The sequence below is a fragment of the Euleptes europaea genome, chromosome 1 (genome assembly GCF_029931775.1).
Source record: "Euleptes europaea isolate rEulEur1 chromosome 1, rEulEur1.hap1, whole genome shotgun sequence".
In the NCBI taxonomy this organism is placed as follows: domain Eukaryota; kingdom Metazoa; phylum Chordata; class Lepidosauria; order Squamata; family Sphaerodactylidae; genus Euleptes; species Euleptes europaea.
In genome coordinates this window covers 117,183,531-117,196,046 of record NC_079312.1, presented here as the reverse complement: position 1 = coordinate 117,196,046, position 12,516 = coordinate 117,183,531, and the positions used below count along the sequence as shown (strand labels likewise).

The following is a 12,516-nucleotide window of genomic DNA, read 5'->3' as shown; positions in this document are numbered from 1 at the left end:
AGCAGAAAATAGACCACGGTGTCAGAAACGGGAAGTGAAACAGCGCGGTGAAAAATGGTTCAGCTAAAGACTCCAGGGCAGTTGGCATTTGAGGGAAGTGCTGTAGAGACCTGACGAAGGTAGAAACAAGTGGAGCGCGGCAAATGCAGCAGATATGCAAGACTTCTGTCAGTCATATAATATGGCACATGAAGAAGTATGGGATACTTTATCCCTTTCCGTTTAATGACAATATAGATAAAGGATGGGTCATGTTTGGATTAATGAATTTGAAGCAATATTACAGACGAATGTCTAAAATTCTCCACTACAACTCAGAGGAAAGGGGAAAGCATAAACTCATACATTTTACTCTTTTAAAGCTGTTAATGCAGACATGAACCTGGAGCTCTCTGTGAATCACTTGTTAAAGGTTGCACAGTAGCCCAGTTTACAAAGTTATAGTGAACGCATGTATAATCCATGCCCAGGGTAGCCTTGATTTTTCTTTATGTGTGCATTCAGTGATTCTCCTGTTACATTCAGTACATGTACAACTGAATGTGTGATTTCAGAGGAATCCTAAGGGGGGGTACTATTGGGGAAGCCGGGGACGGTACAGCCACACAGCCTCCTGAGTGGTTTGCTGCAGCAAGTACAGCAAGCCAAAAATGGGGGGAGGGAAACTGCTCTATGCAGTTTCATGGGGCTATGCTGCCATTTTTGGAGGCGCAAATTCGCACCAGCAAAAATGGGCGTTCCCGGGGCAAAAGGGCTCAGGGAGTTGACTAAAGTCAACCCTCCCCCTTTTGGCGCTGGCGCGAGCCCTGGTATTAGAGAAACGCTGCCACTGAGGCTGCACAAGTGCCTCTGCCTTGTGCTGCATGGCTCCCCATCACTAGCATAAGTGACTCTGCAGTGGTATAAGCGCCCATTTGTGTGTTTGTGTAACCCAGCACAATCCTAGTTGTGTGTGTGTAAAGTGCTGTCAAGCTGCAGCCGACTTATGGCGACCCCTTTTGGGGTTTTCATGGCAGGAGACTAACAGAGGTGGCTTGCCAGTGCCTTCCTCTGCACAGCAACCCTGGTCTTCCTTGGTGGTCTCCCATCCAAATACTAACCAGGGCTGACCCTGCTTAGCTTCCGAGATCTGACGAGATCAGGCTAGCCTGGGCCATCCAGGTCAGGCCACAATCCTAGTTACATAAATTCTTATTGGAGGATAATGGTTTTGTTCCCTTCAAAATTCAATAAAATGACAGCACCCCTTGTGAATCATTGAACAAATGTGAAATTGCTTCAAAAATCTAAGGTATCAAACATTTCAAAATGCAGGGCTGTTCCTTCCCTTTATGCTCTTGATGAATCCAGCTGCTGCTGAGGCTTCTGCAGACACACTCTCTCTCTCCAGTCTGACCTGCAAAGGAAAATTATTAATCCCCTCACTCGAACTCTGGGCTTCCCTCCTCATTGCAGGCCCGACTGACTGAGGGGTGGGGCCCTTGCAGCTAGTGACATACCTATGTGCCCACTCTCAGTGAGCTCCCTGGGTCCTAAAGTCCACAATATTGGCATGGGTTACATTTGGATCCAAGAGATATGAACAAAGCAATTCTAAGAGAACATTTTCTGTTGCCTGTAGTAAAAAAAAATCGCCAGTTAGTAGGAACAGAACTATTTCTTATCGTTGATGCCATTAATGGATTTTGGAAAATTCAGCTAGATGACAGAAGTCCCATAAATACACAATGACCGCCAATATAACACTTGGCAGGTTCAAATTTACAAGATAACCATTATGGGGATCACAACAGAAATTTGATAGTGTCACATGTTAATCGATGAGTTATCCTGGTTTGGGGAAATACCAAACGAGGACATAACAAGAGGTTGAAGTAAACAAATTCTAAACAGTTCTCAAGATGGGAGCCTGCTTAAAGGGAAATGTAACTTTGCAATGGGAGAATTAAAATACCAAGGACATGTCTTAACCAAAGGAGGTCTGAAGCCCGGTGCAGAGGAATAGCTGAAATGTCTAGTCCAAAGAATAAGGCTGATTTGGATTTATTTTTGGAAGAAAAGTCACTTATCTAGCATAAGCGTGGCAACACCATTTAGACAATTACTGGTTAAAGAGGCTGAGTATTTACTGGAAGCCAATTGCACTTAAAAAAAACTATGTTGAATGTTTACAGTGTGGGGTTAGTAACAGTCCCAGTAGGCACCAGTTCTACAGGATTTGGTTTTGCAGAAAGGCTTGCCTACAGCACGTTTCTATAGTGCAGGACCAACAACTGCCCAACAGAATTATATACAAATGGTAAAAGAAACTGCAGTGCTGCCAAAGTTTGTGATTTCTTGGCTTGGAATACAAATCTTGACAATTCATAACGCTCACCTTCAATACAAGGCCTAGCATTACAACCTCTGATTTTAATCCGACCCGAAGACAACGCCGCCTTACCATTCACTTCCTTGGCTGTTGCTGTTTCAGTGACTGGCTGGCTGGCTGCTAGGAGCACTTGTCATTTTCCCAGGATGCCTGAGTATAGTCAAACATTCCGAGAAAACGATATGTCCCAGAGCTCCTTGCTGTATTTTGTGCAGGGGGTGGGGAGAAAAGTCACAACTGCCAAGTAAAAGAGAAATAAGAGGGAAGAACAGAAAGTCACCATGGAAGAGACTGCTAACTCTGAAATGTGCCTGATAAATCATTCGCAGAGACTCTTCTCTCTGCAGAAAAAAAGCTTCCGGAGTACCAGCAGCCATCAGATAAGCAAGTTCGGTGGTGGGCTAGTGGGGGATTGGTTGGAGACTCACGGATTGCGGCAGGAAATGACAAGCCAATTTAGGTCTGGGGGGAAGAGAGCACATTTCCCCAAGCATTCTTCACTTTAGTTTGTAACTGTAGTCCTGATCCAAATCAATTTTGGGAGTGTTCACCAGTCACTAAAGAGAAAAAAACTAACAATAGTGTTGGGATGATTTCACTAATTCATCTATAGAAAAATGACAACTGTGGAAACAGGCCACAAAACTAGTGGATTCAATTTTCAGATAGTCTTTGTCCAAAAACCCAAATATGTCCCCTACTACTATGGAAATGTCAACTACAGGCAGCAAAGGCTAGGCAAAGCATTAACAATTGCTGATGGTCTATCCAGAGCATAACATTTTTGAGGAAGCAGATGTTATGGTACCTCACAATGTTTTATTTTCTAATTTCAGAACCAAAATAGAAGGAATTTCTAACAGCTAGTTCAAATGTTAGAGTTTTGCTCAATTTAAAAATAGTATTTTGGAGAGATCATCAGACAGAAGAGTGGAAGTTTCAGAAGGCATCTGTGCTTATTGGAACGATAGAGAGAAATTTAGTGTACACGATGGACTCATTTTTTAAAATAACAGCATGATAGTACAACAAGACCTAAGGAAACAAGCTACTGAATATCATTTACAACAGCCATCTGGGAACTTAAATAAGTAAAAGAAGGACTAGAGAAATTGTTTATTGGCCAAGCATGTGTGCTCAAATAGTAGATTTGGTAAGTAATATACCAGATGTCAAAGCTTCAGAAATAAAAACCAAAAAGAGTTTATGTTGCCTCAGGAGATTCCAAAAGGGCCATGGTAGAAGTTGAAAAAGGACTTGTTCAAATTTAAAGGGAAATGCTACTTTTGTTCAAAGTACGTGGAAATAAATTTGCTTGACATCACCACAAGTACATCAGCATATCACTGTAAATCTATATTTAGAAGACATGGTAAACCAGAAAAGATTGTAAGTGATAGGACCCCTCAATGTAGGTTTGCATACTGACTCTACTAAATGAAATAGTGAAAACCTATTAGTATTTTCTAAATAAGGAAAGGTGTAAAGGACTGAATCAATTTTCCATGAGAAGGTGTCTGGAAGAAGCAGATCTTGAGAACACCAGCAGAGAACTGAAAGCTAAGGCAGCAGCCATTTGAGATTAATTGTAGCAGTAGTAAGATTGTTGAATGTTAAGTTTGTTTCTTCCATACTTCAGTCTCCTATGACATCCTTTTGCAAAGTTTGCAGTAGCAAATCTTACACCAGGGAACCCTCATGTTACTTGAAAACTTAAAAGGTGTTACACAGTGAGAAATCAGTAATGGCTCACCCATCAGTTCAGATCTCTCACTACAATGTGCAAATACAGAGGAGTGTTAAAGGGTCCATTCTATGTGCACACAATGTAAAGGTGAGCCCTCACTAGCCTATGCCCTCATGAACCAAATGTGCATTCCAGAATATGCCTTGACATGGCAGTGGCGACAGGATTCCTGGAAGAAACTGTGAAGAAAGTTTAAGAACCACTGATCTGTGGCGGTAAAAACAAAAAGATGTTGCCGCATCCTGAAAGGCAGACTAATCATTTCCACTTTATCTATCTCACTCGCCATTATAATTTAAAAGTAAAGTTATCACTTCTTCAGTGCTCTCCCAGCTTTTGCTTTTTTGCCATGGTGACAGGCACGGTCTCACCCAGGTGAGTGGAGCTGTAGTTGGGGCTGCTGCCAAACCCTCATTAATCAGTGACTCAATTATCTCTTCAAAGCCAGACAATCTGCAGTACATATTCAATAAGGTCCCACAAACAGCAATTTATCTCTAATTATCTAATCATCCTTCTCTAAATCTGCCACTTCTTACCAATAATCTTATTACTGTAATTAATTGCAGAGCTCATTAAGTACACAGAGCACAGCAAAAGTATACAACAACATCCAAATTCCACCCACATTTTCTGATGGGGAGCCAAATGCCTGAAAAAGATTGCTGTTTCTTCTAGAGGAAAAAACACCCCCAGCAAGATCTCTCGAATATTAATACGGGGGGGGGGGAAATAAAAATACAATGGCAAATCTCCCAGGTCTCCATGAGGACTCCTTGATATAGTATTTTCCTTTAGCTAAACATATGTCAATAGTCAAAAACTATACAGAAGTCGTTTTAGTGTAGGTGGGTGACATTACTAATCATGGACCTACTAGGATCTCTAAATTTTACCGATTAGTATGGGTTCATAGAATTTGATTTCCATAAAATAAAAAGTACTCTATTGTAAGAATCTGTATGCACATTTGACAGACTGAAGCATCGGACTTATGGTTTTTGCACTGGAGATAACCAACAGAGAGCCAGTGCGCTGTAGTAGTCAGGTAGGAGCAATGGAATCTTATCTGGAGAACCAGGTTTGGTTCCCCACTTTTCCACATGAGTGGCGGACTCTAATCTGGTGAACTGGGTTGGTTTCTCCTCTCCTGCACACGAAGCCTGCTGGTCACAGTTCTCTCGGAACTCTCTCAGCCCCACCTACCTCACAGGGTGTCTGTTGTGGGGAGAGGAAGGGAAGGAGATTGTAAGCCGCTATGATTCTCCTTAAAAGGTAGAGAAAATTGGCCTATAAAAACCAACTCTTCTTCAATAAATAGATAAAATAAAATAAATTTGCAAATCCCAGTGATATTAAATGACAAACCTGTGATTTAAAAAAATAATGCCAGTGAAAAATAATAATTTAGGTGTGGCAGAACTGCTACATTAATATATTACTGAAACATTTCTAATATTAATAATATCAACCTACATTGACATCAAATTTCTAAAGAAAAGGCATCTCTGGAGCCAAAAAATGTATCTTTGGGAGGAAAAGTCCTCAACTCGATAATAATCACTAGTGCCATCACTCATTACGAGACACACAAATGCTCTTCAGCCACTGCTTGTGAGTGAACAGTTTGCTTTCCTCCCTTTGTCATTGCAATGCAGTGCAATGCAATATAAACCGGCACAGATGCTGTTTTTCCAGTGGAAGTAGAATTGGTTGTCTGGCAGGCCCAACGACTATTTGTGCCTGAGTGGCACTGGACTTCTAATACTTGGAGGAGGAGGGTCTTTTAATAACTACAATCAAAATCCATTTTTTCCCCAGCAGCAACCTTTCAAGCAGAGCATCACTGAACTATTGCTGTGTCAGTAAACTCCATCTTTTCCTGTATGCATGGTCATTTCCTGGAATACAAATATTGTTCCAGTATTCCCTTACCACAGATATGGGTATCATGTCCTGGGGCATCATCAGGTCAGAGGAAAGGGAGACTAATGTACAGGAAAATGAATAAATAGCACCTTATTGGGTTAAAAAAACCCCCCAGGTTAGGGTTGCCAACCTCCATGTACTAGCTGGAGGTCCAGCCAATAGAGATCAGTTCACCTGGAGAAAATGGCCGCTTTGGCAACTGGACTCTATGGCACTGAAGCTCCTCCCCTCCCTAAACCCCGCCCTCCTCAGGCTCCACCCCAAAAACCTCTTGCCGGTGGCGAAGAGGGACCTGGTAACCCTACCCCAGGTACCAAGATCTACACACTATATCAAAACATTTGCTTCCTGCAGCCATTTCAGTAACTCTCCTGCTTCTTGATCCTGCTTCCTGCAAGTTAATACCTGTATGGTCCTCTGTTAACACATTCTTTCACAGACTAGAACCATGTTGGCGAACCTATGGCACGCGTGCCACTTCCGGCACGCGTAGCCCTCTCTGCCGGCACGCGCGGGTGGGCTCCAAAAGGCCTCCCGGGTCGTCTGTGCCCCTCCCTCTCTCAGCTGAGCTCCCCCCCACCGTGCGTGCGTGGGCGCGTCAGCTTCCTGCCTCGCACTCACGCGGCTGGCTTCTTCCTCTTCCCCCCTCTCGCCCCCAACAGCTGACAGGCGGCGGGGAGGCCAGCAGCAAGGAGGCGGGGCCTCCTCCTCCAGGCTCCAGCAGCAGCTCCTCCTCGCCGCCTTCCTCCTCCTCGTCCCCCTCAGGCGGCTCCCAAAAGTCCCGCTCCAGGCTGCCGTCGCCATCGTCCTCTTCCTCAGGCGCCTCTCCCCCGGCCGTTTTTGCCCGCCGCCTCCTCCTTCTCAGGGCGCTCGCGGAGGGCCAGGCGCATCTGCCAGAGAAGGGCCTGCCATCTCCCGTTGTCCTCCCCCTCTCCCCCGCTCGCGCTCGTCCCTGACTCCTGCTGTAAGCTTGTGGGGTAGCCGGAGCCACCCTCAAGTCCTCTGGCTCGGGAGTGGCTGCGTGGCCTCTGCCTTCTCCCTCCCTGCCCCCTAAGGTCGCCCGCAGGCTGGCGGGGTCGCGAGTGTTGGCGCGCTCGCCCTCGCTCTCGCTGCCCCCTCCTCCCCTGCCCCCTCCCAGCTGGGAGGTGACCGATGCTGCTGCGCTGGGCCCCAACATCTCCGCCGTCCCGCACCATCGCCTCGCCGCCTCCCCAGAGCTGCCGGTAAGGGGGGGAGAACTTTGGGTGTGCGCCCTGGAGCAAGTCCTGGGTTGGGCTTGAGGCCCGACCCAGGACACTTTCTTTCTTCCTTCCATCCTTCCTCCCTTTCATCCTTTCTTCCCCAGTTCCTTCCTTCTCTTTCCTTTCCCAGTTCCTTCCTTCCCCTCTTTCTTTCTCTCTCTCTTTCTTTTTCTTTCTTTCTTTCTTTGTCCCTCCCCCTTTCTTCCTTCCTTCCCCAGTTCCTTCATTCTCTTTCCTTTCCCAGTTCCCTCCTTCCCTCCCCTCTTTCTTCCTTCCTTCCCCTCTTTCTTTCTTTCTTCCTTCCTTCCTTCCCCTCTTTCTTTCTTCCTTCCTCTTTCTTTCTTTCTTTCTTTCTTTCTTTCTTTCTTTCTTTCTTTCTTCCTTCCTTCCTTCCTTCCTTCCTTCCTTCCTTCCTTCCTTCCTTCCTTCCTTCCTTCCTTCCTTCCTTCCTCTTTCTTTCTTTCTTTTTCTTTCTTTCTTTCTCTTTCATTCTTTTTCTTTCTTCCTTCCCCTTTCTTTCTTTTCTTTTCTTTCTTTCTTCCTTCCCCTCTTTCTTCCTTCCCCTCTTCCCTTCTTCCCTTCTTCCTTCCTTCCTTCCCCTTTCTTTCTTCCTTCCCCTTTTCTTCCTTCCCCTCTTCCTTCCCCTTTCTTCCTTCCTTCCTTCCTTCCTTCCCCTCTTTCTTTCTTCCTTCCTCTTTCTTTCTTTCTTTCTTTCTTTCTTTCTTTCTTTCTTTCTTTCTTTCTTTTTCTTTCTTCCCCTTTCTTTCTTTCTTTCTTTCTTTCTTTCTTTCTTTCTTTCTTTCTTTCTTTCTTTCTTTCTTTCTTTCTTTCTTTCTTCCCCTCTTTCTTCCTTCCCCTCTTCCCTTCTTCCCTCCTTCCTTCCCCTTTTTCTTCCTTCCCCTTTCTTTCTTCCTTCCCCTTTTCTTCCTTCCCCTTTCTTTCTTTCTTTCTTTCTTTCTTTCTTTCTTTCTTTCTTTCTTTCTTTCTTTCTTTCTTTCTTTCTTTCTTTCTTTCTTTCTTTCTTTCTTTCCTTTTCTTTCCTTTTCTTTTCTTTTCTTTTCTTTTCTTTCTTTTTCTTTCTTTCTCCATCCCTCCCCCCTTTCTTCCTTCCTTCCCCAGCTCCTTCATTCTTTTTCCTTTCCCAGTTCCTTCCTTTCTCCATCCCTCCCCCTTCCCTTCCTCTACTAGGGCTGCCAACCTCCAGGTGGTGGCTGGAGACCTGGCAACCCTAGCAATAATGTCTGGTGGCTGAGCAGAGGATGAGTCCTGGAGAGATGCATGCCAAATACAAACAACTGTTTATTGAAAGGTAAAAGTTTGCATCATTGAAAGCTGTTATTGTGTTTTTCTTTTAATGCAAAATATGTGAATGTATGAGTTGTTTTTTCTAAACTAAAACCTCAGTATTCAGGTTAAATTGCCGTATTGGCACTTGGTAATAAATAAGTGGGTTTTGGGTTGCAGTTTGGGCACTCGGTCTCTAAAAGGCTCGCCATCACTGGACTAGAATAACCACAATTTTAACCACAGAGATTTTGCGAAGAACTCCACAAAAGGTCTCACACATTCAGCAAACGTTTTTAAATGAAGTGCATTTGTAAATGCATGTGCTGCGTTCTCCAGCCAATTAGAAGCATTTAATAAACCACTCACAATAAATAAACTGCACGCGTCTAAGAGCCAATTTCAAGATTAAAAAAAAAACTACAGCTGCCCTTGCACAGTAGGAAACATGCCCACAGTTGAGAGTTTTGTGTTGCAAATAATCTATAAATTATGTATACCATTTATCCATCACTGAGCTTAGATTGGAAGTACATCAATTTTCAGTGCCAAATATAAAATTAAGAAATAAATTTCATTTGTCCCTGAAGAACCCGCTCTCCAACACTATTTTATTCTGCAGTGCTTCCTTTTGGGGCACTGTTGCGCATCACATCACTTTAGAAGTCATGGATATTCATCTGCTTGCAGCGATATGTGGCCCCGGCTTCCAGGCAGCTTTCTCTGTGTGTGCCTGGTATGCATACCTCATTTGCAGAACTGTTTATGGTTGGTGTTTTAACAGGCTGGACTAGTTTACTTACTGCTTAACAAGACACCAATTAAATGAGGCATTAGGGGTTGCCAACCTCCAGGTGGGGACTGGGGGGAAAAGGGATGAGAGAATAAAACTGACACTGTGGTGGCAGCTGCTGCTGAAACGTTATTTTAATGTGCACAGCCAATCAGATCTCCATTGGCCAATCAGAAGCCCTTCAGGGCAGGAGACCCACCTGCTCCACACACTTTCTAAAAATATTTGGTGGTAGGGTTGCCAAGCTCCAGGTACTAGCTGGAGATCTGCTATTACAACTGATCTCCAGCCAATAGAGATCAATTCACCTGGAGAAAGTGGCCGGTTTGGCAATTGGACTATATGGCATTGAAGTCCCTCCCCCAACCCTGCCCTCTTCAGGCTCTGCCCCAAAAACCTCCCACTGGTGGTAAAAAGGACCTGGCAACCCTACTTGGCGGGCACCAGGAAAAGTGTTGGCAGATGTCACAGTGCCCACTGGAGCAATGCTGGGGACCCCTTCGCTACAGGGTTATGCTTAGGGTTGCCAGCTCCAGGTTGGGAAATACCTGGAGATTTTTGGGGCGAAGTCTGAAGAGGGTGGGGTTTGTGGAGGGGAGGGACTTCAATGCCATAGAGTCCAATGGCCAAAGTGGCCATTTTCTCCAGGTGAACTGATCTCTATCGGCAGGAGATCAGTTGTAATACCCGGAGGTTGGCCACTCTAGTTATGCTGTTAGGTTGACTGCTAATTATGTATTAGATTGTTTGACCTTTTGTAGCTCACTGAGAGCATATTTTTAATTGAAAAGAGGGTTAGAAATTCCCAAATTCAAAGAGAAGATAAAGAATGTAATGAGGCCCTGTAATTCTGTTGCAAAGCTTGCCACAAAGCTCAGGAGCAAACGGGCTAGGCTTCTGCTTCAAGTCCTGAGTTATTTGATGAAAGCAAGTGCAGTTTCACTTTAAAAAATGCACCGCAGCCCAAAATCATATTAATACTAAAAATAATTATATCAGTGCTTCAAACTGAATTTACAGGGCAATCCTATGCAGAGCTGCTCTAGTCTGCCCACTGATTTCAGCAGGCTTTTACTGTATTTACTCCTTATAGGATTACACTATTCATAATCTATAAAATGGGTTTCATACTCAGAGCAAAAAAAAAAAAGGTTGTAGCAGTTACACAGAGATAACAGAACAGAAACACACAGAGAGAACAGAAACAAAGTTAAAATAGTGAAGCAAATGTATGGGACCTTTTCCTAGCAGTAAGAAAAATCACAGCTAAATGCCAAGGAAAAAGACCTAGAAAGAAAGGAGATTTTAGAATTAGGGAGGTCAAAAATACCAAAGCACCCTTTCTTGGAATCCTGGAATACTTTATGAGTACATCAGTGATCCTATACATCTAATAATGAACTTGTCTATCACCTTTCACTCCAGATATCCATTTTCTCCTTAGGCATATGGGCTTGCTTCGGCAGCACATATACTAAAACTGGAACCATACAGAGAAGATTAGCATGGCCCCTAAATTTATTCCCCCTTACCACCGGTTATCTTAAAGGAGGTTAAGTCACACATTAATTGGCTTAAGTGGGCCAAAGCTCCTGGTTTGGATGGGATACCCCCAGAGTGCATTAAGGAAAATATACAGTGGCAGGCTCCTTTTCTATCCTCCGTATTTATGTACATTGATGATACAGAGCAGATTCCTAGGGACTGGGGGTTAGCAGTAATTGTGCCTTTTTACAAAAAAGGCAGTAGGGTAGACCACTCCAATAATAGGCCTTATGCACTGGCTAGATGTGCAGCCTTACCTTCTGCCATTTTAGAAGGGAGATTTAAGAAGATCCCAGGGCAGACAGACTTTGCCCCTGCAACTCAGGGGAACTGGAAACCATTGAGCACACTTTTTGCCGAGTTCCTCTTATAAGACAGCCTGCTCCAACATTATTGATCCTCTTATTGGGAAAATGGGCGCTGATGGAGAGGGTGAATGGACTAAAAGGTTTCTGCTGGGAGATAATTCACCAATTACTACTCAGATCACAAAATACTGTATGGTTATATTGAAGGTACGTCACCTTAGAATAGCCCCTCAATCTAATTGTGAAAATGTACAGTCAGGTGATTCTTAATTTTGATAGCCTTGGTTTGTAAATCTATTTCTTGTAAGGTTAGTTTCTGTTTTATCTGGCATAATAGCCTCAAATAAATTTTATTATTAATATCCTTAGGCATATTTATTTTAAGATATGACTGTTTACCTTTCTCTGCATCCATATGTCACCTTGCGTCTAAACATCCTGAATTCCATCTGCATGGTGAGACCATTTATTTTTTTTGAATGCCTGATCTATATCTGCTAGCCCATGGGTTGCAAAAGTGCGGCTCCCGAGCCACATGCGGCTCTTTGAGCCCTTGAGTTCGGCTCTTTCCACGTGCGGGCACGCAGGCACGCGCAGGGTGGGTCAGTCAGTCGACGGGAGAAGTGGCACAGGTGGGCCGCAGTTGCCAGGGCGACCCAAGGGAGGCATCTCCTCTTTCCACCGTCCCCAAAACACTCAACCCCCCTCCCCGCCCCATAGCTTGTCCTTAGTTGAAGGTTACTCGGCGATGAGCATTCTTGCCCTGGAGCCGCCGCCGCCCTCCTGAACTGGCCCATCCAGCACGCTGACGCAGGCCGGAAGGGGGACGAAGGCCTGGCCTCCCTCCTGTTGCGCATTGTTCTGCGTCGCCGGTTGCCGGGCGCGACGCCGAGGTTACAACCCCCAGCCCGGCAGCGGCCTCCTCCGCCTGCTCTCTCCACGTGCCCTTCGGTGGCTTTTGAAGGTAGGCTGGCCGGGGAGAGGCAAGGGAAGTCTGGCGCGCCTTGCAAGCTCCCTCCCTGAGCGGCGATGAGGGCGACGCGCCCCTCTCCCCCTCCGAAGGCAGCCCTTGGCCTGCTCGCCCTCTCGCCCGTGAGGAGGGAAGCCTCGGCAGGCTCCGACTTGGTCCTGCGTGAGGCTGCTGTCAAGCCATGGAGGGGAACAGGGGAAGGCCCGGGGCCCAGCGGGAAAGCGTTTCGTCCCCGACCGGCCGCCTCTTTCAGCTTGCAGACCCGGGTTTGAATGCGCCCCGCCAAACCCCACCGGAGCCTTCTGCCTGGCATGCAGGGCGCTCGTGG

General features: G+C 45.3%; 1 pseudogene; it reads left to right on the top strand.

The window, feature by feature from the left end:
• The first annotated feature begins 10,815 nt into the window (after positions 1 to 10,815).
• On the top strand, positions 10,816 to 10,879 carry LOC130493637 (U6 spliceosomal RNA; annotated as a pseudogene).
• Positions 10,880 to 12,516: the final 1,637 nt, after the last annotated feature.